Source organism: Globicephala melas, chromosome 17 (genome assembly GCF_963455315.2).
Source record: "Globicephala melas chromosome 17, mGloMel1.2, whole genome shotgun sequence".
NCBI lineage: Eukaryota > Metazoa > Chordata > Mammalia > Artiodactyla > Delphinidae > Globicephala > Globicephala melas.
The window spans coordinates 47,743,876-47,761,634 of NC_083330.1; positions in this window are offsets into that span (position 1 = coordinate 47,743,876).

The window sequence follows — 17,759 nt, forward strand, 5'->3', positions numbered from 1 at the left end:
TGTTTATGCAAGGATGAAGATTGGAAAGAGACTTGAAGGAGAGCGTTAGAGGGTAAAGACCACTGGGATTGGGTGGGAGTGAACTGGGACCATCGTTTAGGGACGTGTGTAACACACATGGAAGATGGTAAATGCCAATGAGCCTCTGCGAGCTGACCCCTCCCCTGACATCCACCCAGCCCGCTGCACGCCTCACACCTCTTGGAGGAGGTTGGTCCATCCTGGCATTTCATCTCATCCATAGATTATCCCATAGGGTTCCTGTCTTAACTGCCCTACCTGTTAACGCCTACCCCCGACCCAGCAGGGTAGCAGCAGTGGTGTTGAAGTGTCAAACAATAATCAGTACTGAGGCTGCAGAGAGCAAAGAGCTTTAGTTGGGAGTCTTAGGAATTGTAATTCAGGAGACACGTTTGGGTAAAGCCGGGAGTTCTGGGGAAGAGAAAGAATCAGGGGATTATAAAGGCAGAAGCCACAAGGTTGCTAAAGTTGTCTGGCAGGAATTATGACCGACTCTGACGCTAGAAAGGAAATAGTTGTCCTGAAGGGATAGGTTGTCATGAGTTATTTAAGGGTAAGGGTCCGATAAGTGTCTTGAGTTTCTGGAACATTGGGCAGACGTTCTGGATGACCACGTTAAGACAATAAGTGGTCAAAATTCAGGTTCCATCCAGGCTGAGACATGCATAAGGCGCACTTCCTCAATGGCTTGCTGGTTCCATTTGGGAGAGTTCTTCACAATACTGACTCCATTTTGATTTTCCTTTCACAGAAGAGAGAGCCCAGCGTTTGGACTTGGGTGCGTCTCTCATTACAAACACCTCAGTGACTGGTGTCTGCCGGAGCAACATTTTGCAGGGACCTCGTGAAAGGCTGATGGAGAAGCGGAATCCAGCTCCTTTCTTTCTCTCAGCGGGGTCTCCCTAGCCTGGAGGAGGTTTGGAGATATTCGTCTTCCTCTGAGCAGCCCTGAGGTCTGGCCACCTAAAATTAGTGAAACAACAGGGGGACAGATAGGAGGGTGTGAAAGACCAGCTGGGAGATGATTTTATTTAGGCTCTCACAGTAGGGGAAGTGTTCACTAGTGAGAACTACCTCAAAGAAAAGAAAGAAAACCTGGAGTTTTACAGAAAAGCAAGTAAACAAGGAGTGCTGAGAAAAGGTAGGAGAGAGTGAGCCTTATCTGAGTCCTGAGGAATCTCTGCCAGGGCAGGGCGATCCTTTGTGCTTTGCCCTTTCTTGGAACGTGATAGCATTGGAGGGGATTTCTTAACTGTAGCCGCTTTCTGGGAACACAGGGCTCAGATAAAGTTTAACGTTGTCAAGGGAAAACTCTAAAGCAAATATGTATATGCCGCTATTTCCCCCCTCTGCAGTTAAAGGCTTCTTTTTTAAAAGAATTGAAGTATAGTTGACTTACAATAACATATTAATTTCAGGTATACAACAGAGTAATTTGATATTTTTAAAGATATACTCCATAGAAACTTATTATAAAATGTTGACTATATTCCCTGTGTTGTACATGACATCCTTGTAACTTCTTTATTTTATACCTAGTAGTTTGTATCTTTTAACCCCCTCACCTACTTCCCCCTCCCCTACCTTCCCCCCCTCCAATAAATCCCAGTTTGATCTCTGTATCTGTGAGTCTGTTTCTGTTTGGTTGTATTTGTTCATTTGTTTTATTTTTTAGATTCCACATCTAAGTGAAAACCTACCGTATTTGTCTTTCTCTGTCTGACTTATTTCACTAAGAATAACACCTTCCTACAGTTAAAGGCTTCTTTTCACACAGCTGGCATCCTATCTTGTTCCTGGCTAGTTGTCAACTAATTCTTAATAAAGTGTGAAACACCTAAGGTTCTGATTTGCATAAAGGTGGTATTTGTGAGCTTATGTTTGGACTATGTTATGATTTTTAAAAGAAGAAGAGACCCATTTTAATAGTAATCTTTAAAAGCGAAGTTTCTGACAGATGACAATTCACTTGGACTATTACGTGGAAATCCCTGCCCCAAAGGGAAGAAACTTGCATTTTCTCAGCACACCCAGGTTTGACAGGACTCCTGTGATCTTAGGACCTCCTGCAGCCCTGCAAAGTCAGAGTTTCTCAACTTCTGATAATGGGGTCTCGTTAACTCTTTGTGGTGGGGTCTGTCCTGTGCATTTTTGGGTATTTTGAGGCATTCCTGGCCTCTCCCCTCTCTATGCCATCAGCACTCCCATCCCTCCCTCCCCTCTGCAGTAGGGACCATCAGAAACGTCTGCGGACATTGCCAAGTGTCCTCTGGGAGGCAAAAATGTCCCCAGCTGAGAACCAGTGATTAAAGAGTTTATGTTTTAGATTCAGAAAAGGTCAGGATTTGAATAGGAATGGAAAATATAAGCCCTACTTTGAAACAGAGTTTAATAAAAGAATTAGGTTGTTAGGGTAGTAAACGTAAACAACATTACAGTCCATGGAAGTAGGCAGAAAAGCACAGAATAACTAGGACCAAGTGTTAAAAATCCAAAGGAAGGGATGAGGGAAAGACTGGTGCCTAATTAAGAAAGACCTGGGAGTTTCCAAATGAACAAAATTAAAGAAAAAATGTGATCAGGAGATTAAAAGTCCACTTAAAGGTCATGTGGTATAGTTGTTGATTTCCTTTTCTGTTATTTTAATACTTAATTACTTCATATGAAGATTATATATTTTTATTTTGTTCAATTTATATTAATAAGTGATATTTAAAAGGACACGTGTTCAGCCATGTTCTTTTCTTTTTCATGTTTCAGGAGAACTTACTCAGTCTGAGACTCAGTTGTGCCATCTGGTGTTACAAACCTCAAACTGCAGGCAAAAAGAATCCTGAGAAAATTCTCTGGGGGCCGAACAGGCCGATTTGCTTTTTCTCAGAGACAAAACAAAAGCAAAAACAACAACAACAAAAACGCACAACAAGGTGGTATTGAAAGCAGTTTAACATGCAACTGTTTTCAGTAGTATTTCTGTTTTAACAGTATTTTCACTAGTTTTAAATCTCTTGTGGGCAGGGACCGGGTCTCATTTGCCTTTGTCTCCTTAGCATGATCCTTAGAATACAGTAGATACTTAATACATATTTGCTGAATAAATGGATGAATACATGTGGTTTGAGACTCAAAGAAATGGGTCTCCTAGGCAAAATTTCAGGCAGAGACAGGTATGCTGTGCTGGGCAGTGGTAGGACAAGGAAAAAAGCATCATGGCATTTGAGTAGTTTCTATGCCATCATTGGGAAGCGATCCTTAGAGAATAGACCCGTCTAGTAATGTGGGCCCAACATTTCAGCATGGTCTGCAACACTCATCATGATCTCTGCAAAGAACCTTAACCCGGACCAGGGATGTTTTTAGAGCCCTCTCACCTCTGAGCCACAGCCTTCATCCTCTGAACTCCAGCTCTATTAAGAGGACTTAATTCTGCAACCAAAACCTCTGAGGTTTAAAAGCTGTATTTGTGCAGCCACATAGCCAAATTCACTGGTAGGAACTAGAGAGTTTTCTAAGATCCTGTTCACTCGTGAATTTGCATGTCGAAATGAAGATGTAGAAATATCCATGATAGACATTCTCCTGTATTTCACCATGTGGTTGAGTGTTATGAGATTTATAGCTTGAGAACATAATGCACAGATTTGTAAAATTTCATGGAGTTTTGCCAGAATGGATGGAGTCAGTGATATTCCTCTGATTTGAAGTATTTATTTTATCGACTGGTGAAATGATAATCATTTTTATTCTTTTTTTTTTTTTTCTCACTCATTCCTTCTATAAACATGTGCTAACTGAGTGCTTGTTCTGAGTAGAGAACTGTGCTAGGAGCCTTTAAGGTTTGAGGAAGGCAGAGGCTCTTTAAAACCAAGAAAGAAGAAAGTTTAATAGTGAAAATGAAAGTTTAAGAGTGAAAGTTTTAAGAGTTTAAGTGAAAATGCAACCGGTGCAACTTTGCAAGCCCCTGACTACATTCTGTGATTACGGTTTGAATTTGAATATGCTTATTTGGTGCAATGAAGGGAGCGCTGAGCAGAATAAATTCTCCTTGTTCATCCTGTCGTTCATCATTTGGTTAATTCATTGAATGCCACTTGAATGGCTGAATATTTGATGATGGACAAAATGTGAGTACTGCAAAAAAGGCAGTGAGGAGGGGAAAGCAAGAACACCGCCTCTGATAGAGCAAAATTCCCACTTTTAGCTAGTTTGCTTTTTGGGCAAGGAGAGAAAGAAAAATTTATTTCTGAATCCTACAGTCGATCAATCTTAGGCCTTATTGTGATTCAGATCATCAGTTGAAGGATCTGAGAGGCAATCTTTGTAAACCAGCTAGAATGTTTTCAATTGAGAAGAAATGTGAAGTTCCTATCTTACCCAGCAGCCTTAAGAAGTTTACAACATGCAACCTACCTAACATCTGAAGAAGGCCTGCCACCTGATCTTTTTCTTTTCCATCCTTTAGTTTCCTTTAATTAGCTCTAGGGAGTAGACCTTAACATATCTGGCAGATGGAACAGTCACACATTGGATCATTTGCTTTCACAGCCCTTACCTTCTTCAAGCATCACAGTATAGTTAAACAATCATGCATTTTAGTGGTCGCTCTGTTCAGATTTCAGTTTGAACATATGTCCGTTATAGTTTCTGAACTTGAGTTAATGTCTCGAAGTGACAATGGTGAGAAAATCCCTTAATTGGGGTTCTGTTTGAGTTAGATTATTGACGATAATGAGTGTAACTATTTATTAGTCTACTTAAGTCCCTCTGCCATGGAAACATCTGTCATGTGAAAGTACTAAGGCTATGTACTACACGGGCAAGTATGGTGTACAATTCCGCTTCAGTGATGAAATGTAATCTTACCACCAATAAAAGGGCCTGCAATTACATAAAAACATCCAGCTGAAAAGAGGTGTAAACTTGACTTTATAGAAATGCTGTTGGCCATTGTTCTTTTTTTTTTTTTGCGGTACGCGGGCCTCTCACTATTGTGGCCTCTCCCGCCGTGGAGCACAGGCTCCGGACGCCCAGGCTCAGCAGCCCAGCCGCTCTGCGGCATGTGGGATCCTCCCGGACCGGGGCACGAACCCGTGTCTCCTGCATCGGCAGGCAGACTCTCAACCACTGCGCCACCAGGGAAGCCCTGGCCATTGTTCTTTATCCACAAGCATTAATCCTAATTTGAACTGGTCTATCAAATTGTTCTGATCCTGTTCTTTTGGTATGCTCTTCTACCCCACCCCCCAATTTTAATCACTCCTCAAATATGAATTTAAAGCCCCCTTTCATGCTGTAGGTGCAATTGTTGAGAAACTCCTGGAATTAGACCCAGCGGGTGGTATCATGAGTGTTCGAGAGCAAAGAGTGGACAGGCTGCAATGATTGCTGGGCATAGAGACGGCTGCTCGTGGCTGTGCAGGTCTCCTCATGGACCAGGGCACGATAGAATGCTGAGTCTCTCAAAGTTCAGATATTGACTCTCTGCACAGTGTTCAATGTATTGCCTGTGCAATTTCTAATTTAAATTTTCCCCTTAAATTAACTCATATTTTAAAATTTACATACTACTTCAGCCTCATCTTAAGTAATAATATCCGTGTATCAGAGATGTGATGTGCCTTTTGTATACCTTATTTCATTAGCTCTATGGCCCCCATTTTTCCACATTGTTAACATATATCTGAAGTCGTGATGTCTCTGTCAATGGAGGCCAGGGACCATCCTTGCGTTTTCTGTTGACCAGTCAGCGGTCAGGATGTAATTGTCATTGCCTGACACCTTCTGGTGAGAAGAAGAAGGTACTGGATAAAACTTGAAGAATGGATGTCAGTGGCATGGATGAAAATCCCAGAGGCAAGGCGGGAGCATCCTTGAAGAAATGCAGCCTCACCAGTGCCATGCTGTCCATGGCATGCACGATGATATCATGGGGCAAACCGTGGACATTGTTGACCTTGAGTTTCAAGTGATTCAGAAGAATTGCACACTTGATAGTAAAGACATTTAAGAAATATTTTAGCCAATTGAATTTGTTTGTATGTTCCTTTGTATGTATGCCCACGTGTAATTTATTTTAAAATGCTGTGCACAAAAGAAGGCTAAAAGAGTTCTTTCAGCAAGAATAAAATAGAAATATTAACTGATAAGAAAACATTGGGTCGTGCTGTGTTTTTTTTCTTAGCAATACATAACAAAATACCGGTGTATGTTATAATTGAAAGTGTCTTAAATTTGATGAAATATTGTATTACTTTTCTAATACACATTGAATTAACAATGAAACAATCCATCACGCACCACCCTAAAGCCTCTCAAGTACCCTCAGTGGTACGTTTGCTGTGTTTGGGGTAATGTGTGTATAGTGATTAAGTGGAGTCAGTTGTGGGTAGGAATCTGTCCTTATTCACTTACTAGTGTTGTCATGAGGGCAAGTGACTTACTTGTTAGGCCCCAGTTGCTCTATCTTTTAAATGGGTGTCTTGAGTTGATAGCCTCAGAAACAGACCCTGAGACAAAAGTGTGAGTGTACATCGTGTTTGGGATCCTAGGAAGAAGAGGTGCAGGGAAAGTGAGACAAGGAGAGAAAGGAAGCCAGCACAGTTGTGTCCATGGGCAGCTCACCACTGTGGGCAATTAAGCCTGGATCCCAGTGGGATCCTCTGACCCTGGCATGTATAGAACATGCCTCAGAGTTAACCCACCCAAGGAGCGAGGAAGAGATTGATTTATCAATTACTTACTTACTAAGATTTTGATACTTGATAAGTATGTATTTATTGAGTACTGTTCTGTATCATTGAGGGCTACTTCTGGGGTTGTGATCTCTGCAGCAGCTCCGGCTGTCCCGTGCACCTGCAGCCTTCTCCTGAGGCAGAGAAGGGCTGGCGCTTGCAGGAGGAAGCTGTTGACACGTGATCATGGTGAGCACTAAGGGAATACAGGCAGGACATCAACAACATTGCCTCCGATGGGAATGATAACACCTCAAAGCACTGTTGTGAGTGTTAAGTGCAATCAGACATAAGCACACCTGCATTGTAATCAATTACAACGAATGTCGGCCAACTTATTATTACGTGTCACTCTCACCTTATTATTACGTGCCATTCTCACCTTGGACTGTTATTCGTCTCACTAATCTGTGAGGCTGCGGGTCAGTATTTCTCTGGCAGTCTCATACCGCATGAGCTTTGCTTTTTGTGTGTCCTTAAGCTTTTCTTTCTTTGCCTCTTGGTTAACGTGTTTTCACTCCAAGTGGCCAATCGGCAAACCTGTAAGAAATATGTTCTCCTCTCTGTAGTTGAATGTGATACTGCTGCCTCTGTATTTGAATGGGACACGCATGGCATTTTGGAGGATTGTCCTCTTTTTGGTATTTTTTCACTTGGTTCCACTTTTGACAAATTGTTTTAAAAGTAGATATTTTTGGGGCTTCCCTGGTGGCTCAGTGGTTGAGAGTCTGCCTGCCGATGCAGGGGACATGGGTTCGTGCCCCAGTCCGGGAAGATCCCACATGCCGCAGAGCAACTAAGCCCGCGCGCCACAACGGCTGAGCCTGCGCGTCCGGAGCCTGTGCTCCGCAACGGGAGAGGCCACAACAGTGAGAGGCCCGTGTACCGCAAAAAAAATAAAAAATAAAAAAAATAATAAATAAAAGTAGGTATTTTTTTCACCAATTCCATAAGAATTACATGCTTATATAAAGCTCAAACAATTACTTCTAATCCTACCACCGTGATAACTCCTGCCAACTTTCAGTGTATATGTTGTCAGGTCTTTCTATAGTTTAGTGGGCATTCATCCATCTTCTACCCAATACTGACACCTTCCCTCTAAACTGCACCCAGATTTTGGGGGGTATAGGCACTCTCCACCATCATTACTATGTATAGTAGTCATATGGTTTGGTAGAACAGACCCAGACCACTTCCAAGGATGAGTCTTAATTGGCCTAAATCTTTCAGAAAATCCCACCCTCCTTGATAGAACTTTTGGTTCCAGGATGAGCATTAACCCAGGCCTAAGCCAATCAGTCCATGATATTCCTCTGGTTCAGAAGTAGCCATAACACTTACAATGGCCCAGTTGAATTTAAGGGAAGGGCCTACATTTAATGACTGAGGTGAGAGACTGTCTCCCTTCCTCTGGACCAGAATGAGAAAGTTTATAGCCTTGATTGCTGCTGACAACTTTCCATGCTCTAAGTTTGAGAGGCCCGAGCCTTAGTGGTCATTGTGGAGGATAGAGTAGAAAGAAGTAAAGAAGGAATGGGTTGGGTCTGTTTTAAAACACAGCCAACTTTAGAGACTCCTGGAGGGCTGGGGTGGGGATAAATCCCATCTCTCCTGATGTTTCCTTGAGCTTCCTCATGAAAGATCAGAGTTCATAGAGCTGCATAAGACAAATAATCATTTTTTCATACACCGGGAGATAGTCTATGGTGAGTGTCACCCTTTGGGGAAGCCATGTGGCCCTAACCAATGTCCTTGCAAGATACCTTCCATCTTGTCTCTGCTATGGTGAAGATGCATCAGGATGTTTGCGTTTCTCAGGGGATGAAGAAGTAGAAGAAGAGTTCTGACATTCTTTTCTTATGAGAGCCTCTCAAAATTTCTCCAGGGTAGCACTGTGCTCCGAGCCAAGCCACACAGTTGTGGGAGGGATGATGTTCAAAGGTGGAAGAGGATGAGAAAGGATGAGAGATTGCTGGGATCAAGGATTCCCAGTTCTCCAACAGCTCTTTAACACACCTGTAAGTTCTCGAGGGAGCTCTGAGGAGAGGAGATTTGAGGGACTTTTGACACCGGGTCCCGGGTTCTGTTGAGTAGGGTTGGGCTACATGAAGGTACTAGAGGTAAGACTGCCTACATTTGAATCCAAGCTCCGTAATTTCCTACCTTTGTAATCTCAGGCAGGTTACGTAAATCCACCGAACTTCAGTTTTCCCATCTGTCGGGAACATACGATAGCAGCACTTACCTCATAAGGCTGTGGTGAGGATTAAATAAGAAAATTATTGTAAAGCACTTAGCACAACACCTGGCACGGAGTTATTGCTTCACAGATTAACTACAGCTGCTGCTGCTGCTGTGGCTGTTATTAATTATTACTTATGATGATGATGATTATTTGCCTAATCAGACTTAAGTGGATTGTACTAGAAACAGAACTCCCTAGATCCAGATCCGAAACTTGTGTTTGCACTCTTATCTCTCCCACGGTGAGGAGAGAGCCTTAAGGAAACGTAAACCGTATGAGACTCCACCTTTAGAGGTTTTGCTCTGGGGCAAAAGACCTGTGGTCTTCCCAGGTGGGGGCATCTCCTGAGAGAGAAGCTTTGTTGTCTTTGGTCTTTGCTACCTCACCAGACCCATGGAAGATGTCTTCTCCAAACAGCCAAGCCAGGGAGGCCTTTTCACACAGAAGCCGGGACTTCGGCCTCCCTGCTGGGCCCAGCTAAAGCCCCGCTCCCTGGCATGGATGGCTGACTGACGGTGCTTCCGTGGCTGTGGTCCTCCTTATGCTTCTTCCTGGGTGGTGGGCAGGAAGGAGGGAGAGAGAGTTGTGAAGAGAGGAGGCTGGAGATCTTCCAAAAACAGAGGGTCCTGTGGAAACTTTGTAAGGCCAACTAGTTTATAAGATGTTTTCATCAATATTTCTTTAAAATCCTACTGAATATTAAAAAACATAACAGAGTTCCTCGTGGAAGATATAAAACACATGTGATCCACCTGCATACAAACCTATGTGCACACGTCCTACATATTCATGAATGCATTTCTAGTAACCCAAGGAATATTAGCAGTAGATTCATCTGGGTAGGAATAGGGCTTGTTATGAATTAGTTTGAGGATTGGGGCTAAAAATAAGGAAGAGGAGAGGGGAACTAAGGGGAGAAGGGAACGTTTTCTAAGTCCATTTGTTTCATATCTGTTCCCTCATACGCATACGAGTAGTAATAGATAAAAGAGGTCTTATTATGCCCATTAGGCTGATGTCTAACGTGGCAGATAGCAAGCAGCGGAGTCCAGCTTCAGCCTCAGGACTGTCTGATTTCGAGGCCCCCGTCGTATCCATGAGCGCCACTCTTTCATTTTCATTAAATAGTAAAATAACTGCCTTGCGATCAAGTTCAATGGAGCTTTGGTGTCGGTAAGTTCCACTGAGATAATCTGGAATGCCCACCAACACTTTATGTACTTAACAGAGTTCTACAAACTCCAGTCCCACCTCACGTATCCAAACTTCTATTCCCTCGATCGCAGCAGAGGCTTCTGCTCTACCAGAGCCGGACCCAGACTCCAGCACATTCCCATCTCTTTTCCGTAATGTCTCTCACATCTGGATGCCCTCTTCCCACCAATGAAACAGCAAACACTCCCTTCCCCATTTCTCATTAAATCTTTCCACCCCTGCCCCCTGGCAGCTACAGGTCTGGCAGTTAGCCCTGCAATTTTCATCCCTGGGTCAGATGGCAGAAGTCACTGTCTGGGATTTGTTTCAAAAGCTTGGTCCTGGGAAGGAACAAGATATTTAGACAACTGCATGTTAAGTAGGTTGTGAAACCAAAAGTAGATCAAGTTTCCCAGGGCTGGGTGAGGAAGAAGGCAGGAGGATCAGAGGGGTAGGGTTTTAGGTGGGTGGATTCCTAAGAAGCCGACCTTCAAGAACCTGTGTCCTGGGGGTGAGGTGTGCTCATGGAACCTGGATTCATCTGGGGAGTTTGAGAGTAGGGATGGTCTGGGCCCCCAGACGGGAGTTCCTGGTGCTTCCACTTGCTGTGGGGCAGGGTAACAATGCCCTGAGCTGAGAAGGGCCTCAAAGCAGCCCCTGCAGCTCAGAACGTGTGGGGTAAGTAAGTGTTTCTTGCAGAGCAGCTTGGACAGGACGTCCAGAGGGCTATAAGACACAAGGGGCCTTGCAGCTGGGAACACGGAGGACACAGCTTTGCGCTGTGTGGACCGAGGACCAGATCCCGATGTGAAGGGAGACATCTAGCTAGTGAATGTGGAGAAGCACGACTGGAGGCCCTGTCTCCAGACCAGGGTACCACTCACCCAACTCAATTTAGATCTGACAATTATGTTCCTGCCTCACCCAACTCAATTTAGATCTGACAATTATGTTCCTGCCTCTCAAATGGGCTCAACACCGAAGTTCAGTTCAGTTTAAACAAAAACCATTTGAGGGGCTTCCCTGGTGGCGCAGTGGTTGAGAGTCCGCCTGCCAATGCAGGGGACAGGGGTTCGTGCCCCGGTCCGGGAAGATCCCGCATGCTGCGGAGCGGCTGGGCCCGTGAGCCATGGCCGCTGAGCCTGCGCGTCCGGAGCCTGTTGCTCCGCAATGGGAGAGGCCACAACAGTGAGAGGCCTGCGTACCGCAAAAAAACCCGAAACACCATTTGAGTTTGCACAGTAATATTCGGAGACAATTGAAATAGGCCGGTGGAGTTGAAGAATGGCCATTCAGGCCCCACAATAGGCCAGCTCCTCTTCTATTCCTTTCCAGGCATCCCTTCTCCAATATGGGAAACCTTCTGGTCTTCAGTCTCACAAAGCTTGAGGCGACTTCAGGCACAGGAGGGACACAGACTGGTAGTTCTGGCATTGTCCTGGGTAGCAGATGGGGTCAGGGATACTTTAAAGACAACTTCACTAGCTTTGGAATCATGTGGAAATTTGCCTGCAGACATTCTATCCAGCACCAGGGGAGAAAGTCATGGGGGAAACAATTAGAGATGCCGTTTACTGGCACAAATCAGGTAGAAAGGTTGGCGGGAATGTCTACAAATGAAAAATATTCCCAAGCAATCAGGCAAATATAAATTAAAACAACAGTTACCATTTTATGATGATCAGATTGGCAAAGATAAGAAAAGAAAGATAACACCTAGTGATGGTGAGGAAAACTGGTGGGAACACAAATTGTGCAGTTCCTTCTGGAGAGCAGTTTAGTACCATGGATCAAAAGGGAAACTGTTTGTTTCACCTTGAGTCAGCAATTCTTCTAGGAATTTATCCAAATGGAAGGATCAGAAGAATATGAATATGTATGTATGAGGAAGTTGATCTCAGCTTGGTTTATAGGTGAAACATGCGAAACCACAAATGTATTCATAAAAAGTGAAGTGAATAAATTATGGAACATCCATATAGCAGTCAGCAATCTATACGCAAACAAACCCAGAGATGTGATGTAGACATTGCAATGAGGATGTAGATTTATATTTATTAGCATAGTGTGGTCTTTAAGGTATTTGTTAAGTCATAAAAGCAGCTTAGGATTGGCATATTTGGTGAATGAATTAAAAATATGCAGAGAAAAAAACTCACAGAAAAAAATGTGAATGACCACAATTAATTAAAGCCTTGCATATGTTGTTTTTAGAAAGGATTAAAAAGTGCATTTTTTAACCTTACAAATTGTTATGGTCATAGCACAGCTGTTTTTTCCCTCTTTAAAAAATATGCAGAGAGATAAGAAGCTGAGAATGTAATGTATAGCATGATGACTATAGTTAATAATACAGTATTATACATTTGAAAATTGTTGGTAGATCTTAAGCATTCTTACCACACACGGACACACACATGCATACACGCACAAAGAGTTACCTATGTAAACTATGTGAGGTGATGGTTGTATTAATTATCTTGATCTGGTAATCATTCTAATATATATATATTTTATATATATATATATAAAATCTTGTTTTAGACTTTAAATATATACAATTATATTTGTCAAATACTCTTGATCTGAATAAAGTTAAAAATATGCATAGAGGGCTTCCCTGGTGGCGCAGTGGTTGAGAGTCCTCCTGCCGATGCAGGGGACACGGGTTCGTGCCCCGGTCCAGGAAGATCCCACATGCCGCGGAGCGGCTGAGCCCGGAAGCCACGGCCGCTGAGCCTGCGTGTCTGGAGCCTGTGCTCCGCAACGGGAGAGGCCGTGATAGTGAGAGGCCCGCGCACCGTGATGAAGAGTGGCCCCCGCTCACCGCAACTGGAGAAAGCCCTCGCACAGAAACGAAGACCCAACACAGCCAAAAATGAATATAAAATAAATAAAAAATATGCATAGAGAAAAGTCTGGAGGTCATTACACCAAAATACTAAAGGTAAGTGTTTTGGGGGCAGTGGTAATATTAAAACAACTAAAGTGATTTTTACTTTCTCCTTTTCAACTTAAAGAATTATGTGATAAACTTTCTTAGAATGAGCATGCATTATATATTTATATTTATTTAAGTACCATGGGGTGTTGGACCAGGTCCTTCCCTCTCTGCCGTGATGAACTCTTCCCTCCCCCGACTCCTCCCTGCAGTTATTTTCTCTCCTCTCTGAACTCCTGGGGCAGTTAAACCCCAAGTTCTGTCCAAGGTAGAAGTTCAACAAAGCTTTTCTGTTAAAGATATCATGGGTGATGAGTCTGTCTTATGCCGTTTTTCCAGCAGCTTTGTGAATTCAACTAGATTCTGAGTTATTTCAGGGCAGAAACCAAGCATCACTAAGACATTTTTTGATGGGTCTCTATTCTTAGACACTTCTGAGAGCCCAGAGGGCAGACATAACCCTTCGTGGATTGATTTGGGTGTAGACAGGTGGTGGGGGAAGAAGGCCACCTTGGAGTCAGATGGCATTTCTCACATGGGGATTGAAGCACTGGAGCCGTTATAGGGTCAAGGCGAAGTACCTTGTGATGATTAGAACTGCAGAGCTCTGTGATATGATAAAGTCCAGCAACCACTCTGCCCTGGGACCCTTCTCTTCTCTCCTTCCTAACAGTAAACACAAAAGCTGCTTTTGCCCTGGCCTGAGAAGCTGGCCTTACGGAATGTTGAACATCTGCCCGGTCTGCTTGGGGTACAAACTTCTTACTCTTGGGTAGGAGAGAAAGCAGGGACTGCATCACCCTTGAGCTTGATTCAGGGGTAAAACCTGAACATCAATGGTCTGAGTTTTATACGTGCTCCCTGACTCTTGATAAGCAAACTGAGATGAAAACTCTGGATGCAAGTAAGTTCAGTCGTCCCTTGGTATCCCTGTGGGATTCATTTCAGGACCCCACAGACAGCAAAATCTGAGGGCGCTCAATCCCTTATATAAAATCACATGGTATTTGCATATAACCCATGCACATCCTCCTGTATACTTTGCCATTTTTAGATTATTTGTAATACCTAATACAGTATGAATTCTATGTAAATCATTGTAAATACAATGTAAATGGATGTTGATAGTTGCCAGAATGCAGCAAAATCAGGTTTTGTTTTTTGGAACTTTCTGGAATTTTTTTTTGTCTGAGTATTTTTGATCTGTGGTCAGTTGAATCTGGGGATGAAGAACCCATGAATATGGAGGACTGATTGGATACCATGGAAAAAGAGAGGGAAAAAAAGGCGGAAAATGAAAATATAAGCAGAAATAAAGGATCAAATGAAGGAAGGATCAAAGGAACAAAGGAATGAAGGAAGACAAGAAGAAAAACATTTTGAAGAAAAGTGATGGAGGAAGTTTGCAGGTACTATCTCTGAAAGCAGTTGTAAAGATTTTTGAAGGCCTTGCACTGTGTTCTCCTCACAGGGCTTTAGGGAGCGTTTGGGGCCCTGGGAATGTGCAAGACGAGCGGTCAGAGAGACTGGGCAGAGGAGGTGTAGCTCTGTCATGAACCAATCCCATGGCTTTGCCTGAATGCAAGCTCTCTGGACTTCCTCTTGAAACATGGGAATGAGCTAGGAGATGGCAAAGTTTCCTTCCAGCTCTAACGTTCCCTATCTTACAAATGAGAAAAGCACACGTTCTGAAGTGGGCCAGTGGGGTGTGTTCGTGGTGGCCGTTTTACAAACTAAGAACCTGTTCAGTTTTCCACTTGCCTTTGTTTCTGCCCTCTGCCCCAGCCAGTGACTGTCAGAAGACATACACATAGCTCCCCACAGAAAACGGGCCCTGAACCCACGAAAGCAATGCTTTGTTTTCACATGTGCTTACAATCTGTGTGTTTACAACCTTGTTTTCCTGTGCTTACAATCTGACCCAAGGGGTGGCCCTAACATTTTCAGTGAAATTAAAGAAATGACAAGACCCCAAGCCCTTTACTCAATGATGTCTAGGTTTGACAGACATTCGACTTCTTATCTAATTTCCTGAGTATCCATAAGAAATCTGTGTGGGACTTGGCTTTTACTAGGCTACAAAAATATTATCCCGAGGCTGTTATCTCTCAGGATTGGGGGTAAGACAACAATTATGGTGCTTTATTTAAAAAACGTATTACTGAGATACACCATGCATACAGGAAAGGGATAACATGCATTAAGTACATTGATCATAAATATAGAGTCTGGTGTTGTCCTTGTGTTCAAACCTATGTAATCCCCATCCAGATTGAGATATAGAACATTCTGGCACCTCAGAACACCTTCTCAGGCCCCTTTCTAATCAATTTTCCCCCCCATCCCCACCCGCAGAGGACAGTTATTTTAACCTCTGTCACGATCAGTTGGTCTCGTCTGTTCTTAAACCTCATATAATGGACGCATGTAATATGCACATGTTGGGTCTGGTGGGAGAAATCATTTGGTTCACTTCACTGTAGTCACTTATTTTACTGTCTGGTCTATGCCTCTCTACTTAATCACGGCAGACAGTGTCATCAAAACAATTCCTGACGTGAAGTACATGTTGTCTGACCGCCATATGTGCGGTCACGTGCAGCTGTACAATTTCACTCACATGACTTAAACTCATGTCAAGGGTCTCCAACCTCTTTGATCAAGTGCTATAAGAGTTAGGAAATAAATGGTGAATCCAGGGAAATAGACCCTGCTGAGAACAGATGAACCAGGCCCAGAGGTGAGTCACTATAATTGTGTAAAAGGGGTAAATTGTTCCCGAGGAGGGGATACTTTTTACAAAGGTGTAATAAGAGGAGGCATCTCACCTCCCAACAGGGAACCAAGTAAACGCCTAATTAGTTTGACTTAACTGGCCTACCCAGAAATGCAGACAAACAACCTGCTATTCTGCATAACGTCACTAGATGGAGATCTTGAGTCGATCATGGCTTGCTGGCTTTATGTCAGGTTTTCTTTATGTGAATCTGCTTTACCAAGGGTCTGAATATCCACAGAATGCAACTTTACAATTTTGGCATTTCACGTTTTTTTTGCTGAACTTTTTGGGGATGGTAATTTCAAGTAAAATGGATTTCGTTTTAAATGTATTAGCTTAATTAATTTCTCATCTGGGGTCCCAGCGAGGTGGAAGCGCCCCTGATGTGTAGGCTGCGTGCTGTTAATCTGGTGTTTATTTCTGGCAGAAGCTACCAGTGTTTATTCACATGGCCCCCAGAGGGTGTGGCTCGTTGTAGAGACTGTCATTATACCTTAGAACTGATTAAAAGAGGAAATCCTCACTAGAAATGGCTCCGTGGCCACCAACAAGTGAACCCAGCTGCTTTATTTCCGTAGAATAAGCCATTTCAACCTCTTTATTTACAAAACTCTAGCAGTGAAAGCTAAGCTTTTTGTCCTTTTTTATTCTGAATGAAATTCCAAAGTGATTTTTATGTTTAATCACAATTTGACATTATAGAGAAATCTAGAAGTATCAGGTAAAAGCCTTTGCTTTCTCTTTTAGTTGTCAAGGCAGTCATGCCATTCAGGAATAAAATCCTCAGTTTGCCGAAGAAGAAAACGACTGAAGCAGCTTGTCTTTGTGAATAAGTTTTTGAGAAAACTCAGGGGCTGGGCAGTTTTGCCTGTGACATGTTGACATTCTACCCAGGGACGATGTGGCCATTTAGCTTTGGCTGCTATCTGAAATGAGTTTGAGTGTCTCAGCTCATTTCATAAGAAACACAAATAAAGCCCACATAATAAAACATGCAGTTTGGGATTATAGCCAGTCTCTGTTCAGAAGGTGCCCAGAACTACATTTCCGAAAACTAAATTCCTGTTCCACGTAGATAGGGACCCTTGTACTTCCACAGGGGGGCAGTTAGAGGGGAAGGAAGGAGGAAAAGAAGAAAACTGTGAACCCTGAGGCATCATGCTGGTGGTGACCCAGGCTGAAGGCCCTGCAGTGCCATCAGCCCCGCCTTCAAACCGTCTGAACCTGCATGATTTAAAGGCTCAGGCAGAGGCCGGTCTCTGCTTTCCTATGTCATGTTCTCCTTTTCAGCTTCTTCAAAGCTGCATGATAAGCAATGGTATGGACTTCACTTCTAACTGCCCTTACCTGTTCCTGCCACAGTTCCAACCCACAGGGCAGCCAGGGAAACAAGAGCCCATAGGCCCGAGGCAGTGAGCTCACCGTTGGCGCTTGTCTTCTATCTCCCTATCAGGCCTGAGAGATAGGTTCCAGGGCCTGGTGGTGGCTAAGAAGGCGCTTTGTCCTGTGGGTGTAACTCTGAACCAGTTTTCATAAGTATGGGGCCTTATTCAAGAAATGTCTCTATTTCAGACTCTGAATGATCATCTCATCAAGAGAGGATATTTTGGTTTGCTTGTGTGTTTTTCCTTACAGTTCTTTATCTTAAAAGTAAACCCATGTTCATTAGAGAGAAAAATTCTAGTAAATGCAGGTAGTTTAAGAGAAAAAAAATTAAAATTATTTGTAATCTTGCCGCCTTGACATAAACTCTGTTAATGCCTTTCTGTATATCTTTCAATCAAAGGTCTATGGGTATATACGCACGTAAAATTTTTACAAAAATAAGAGTCCTTTTGTACATAC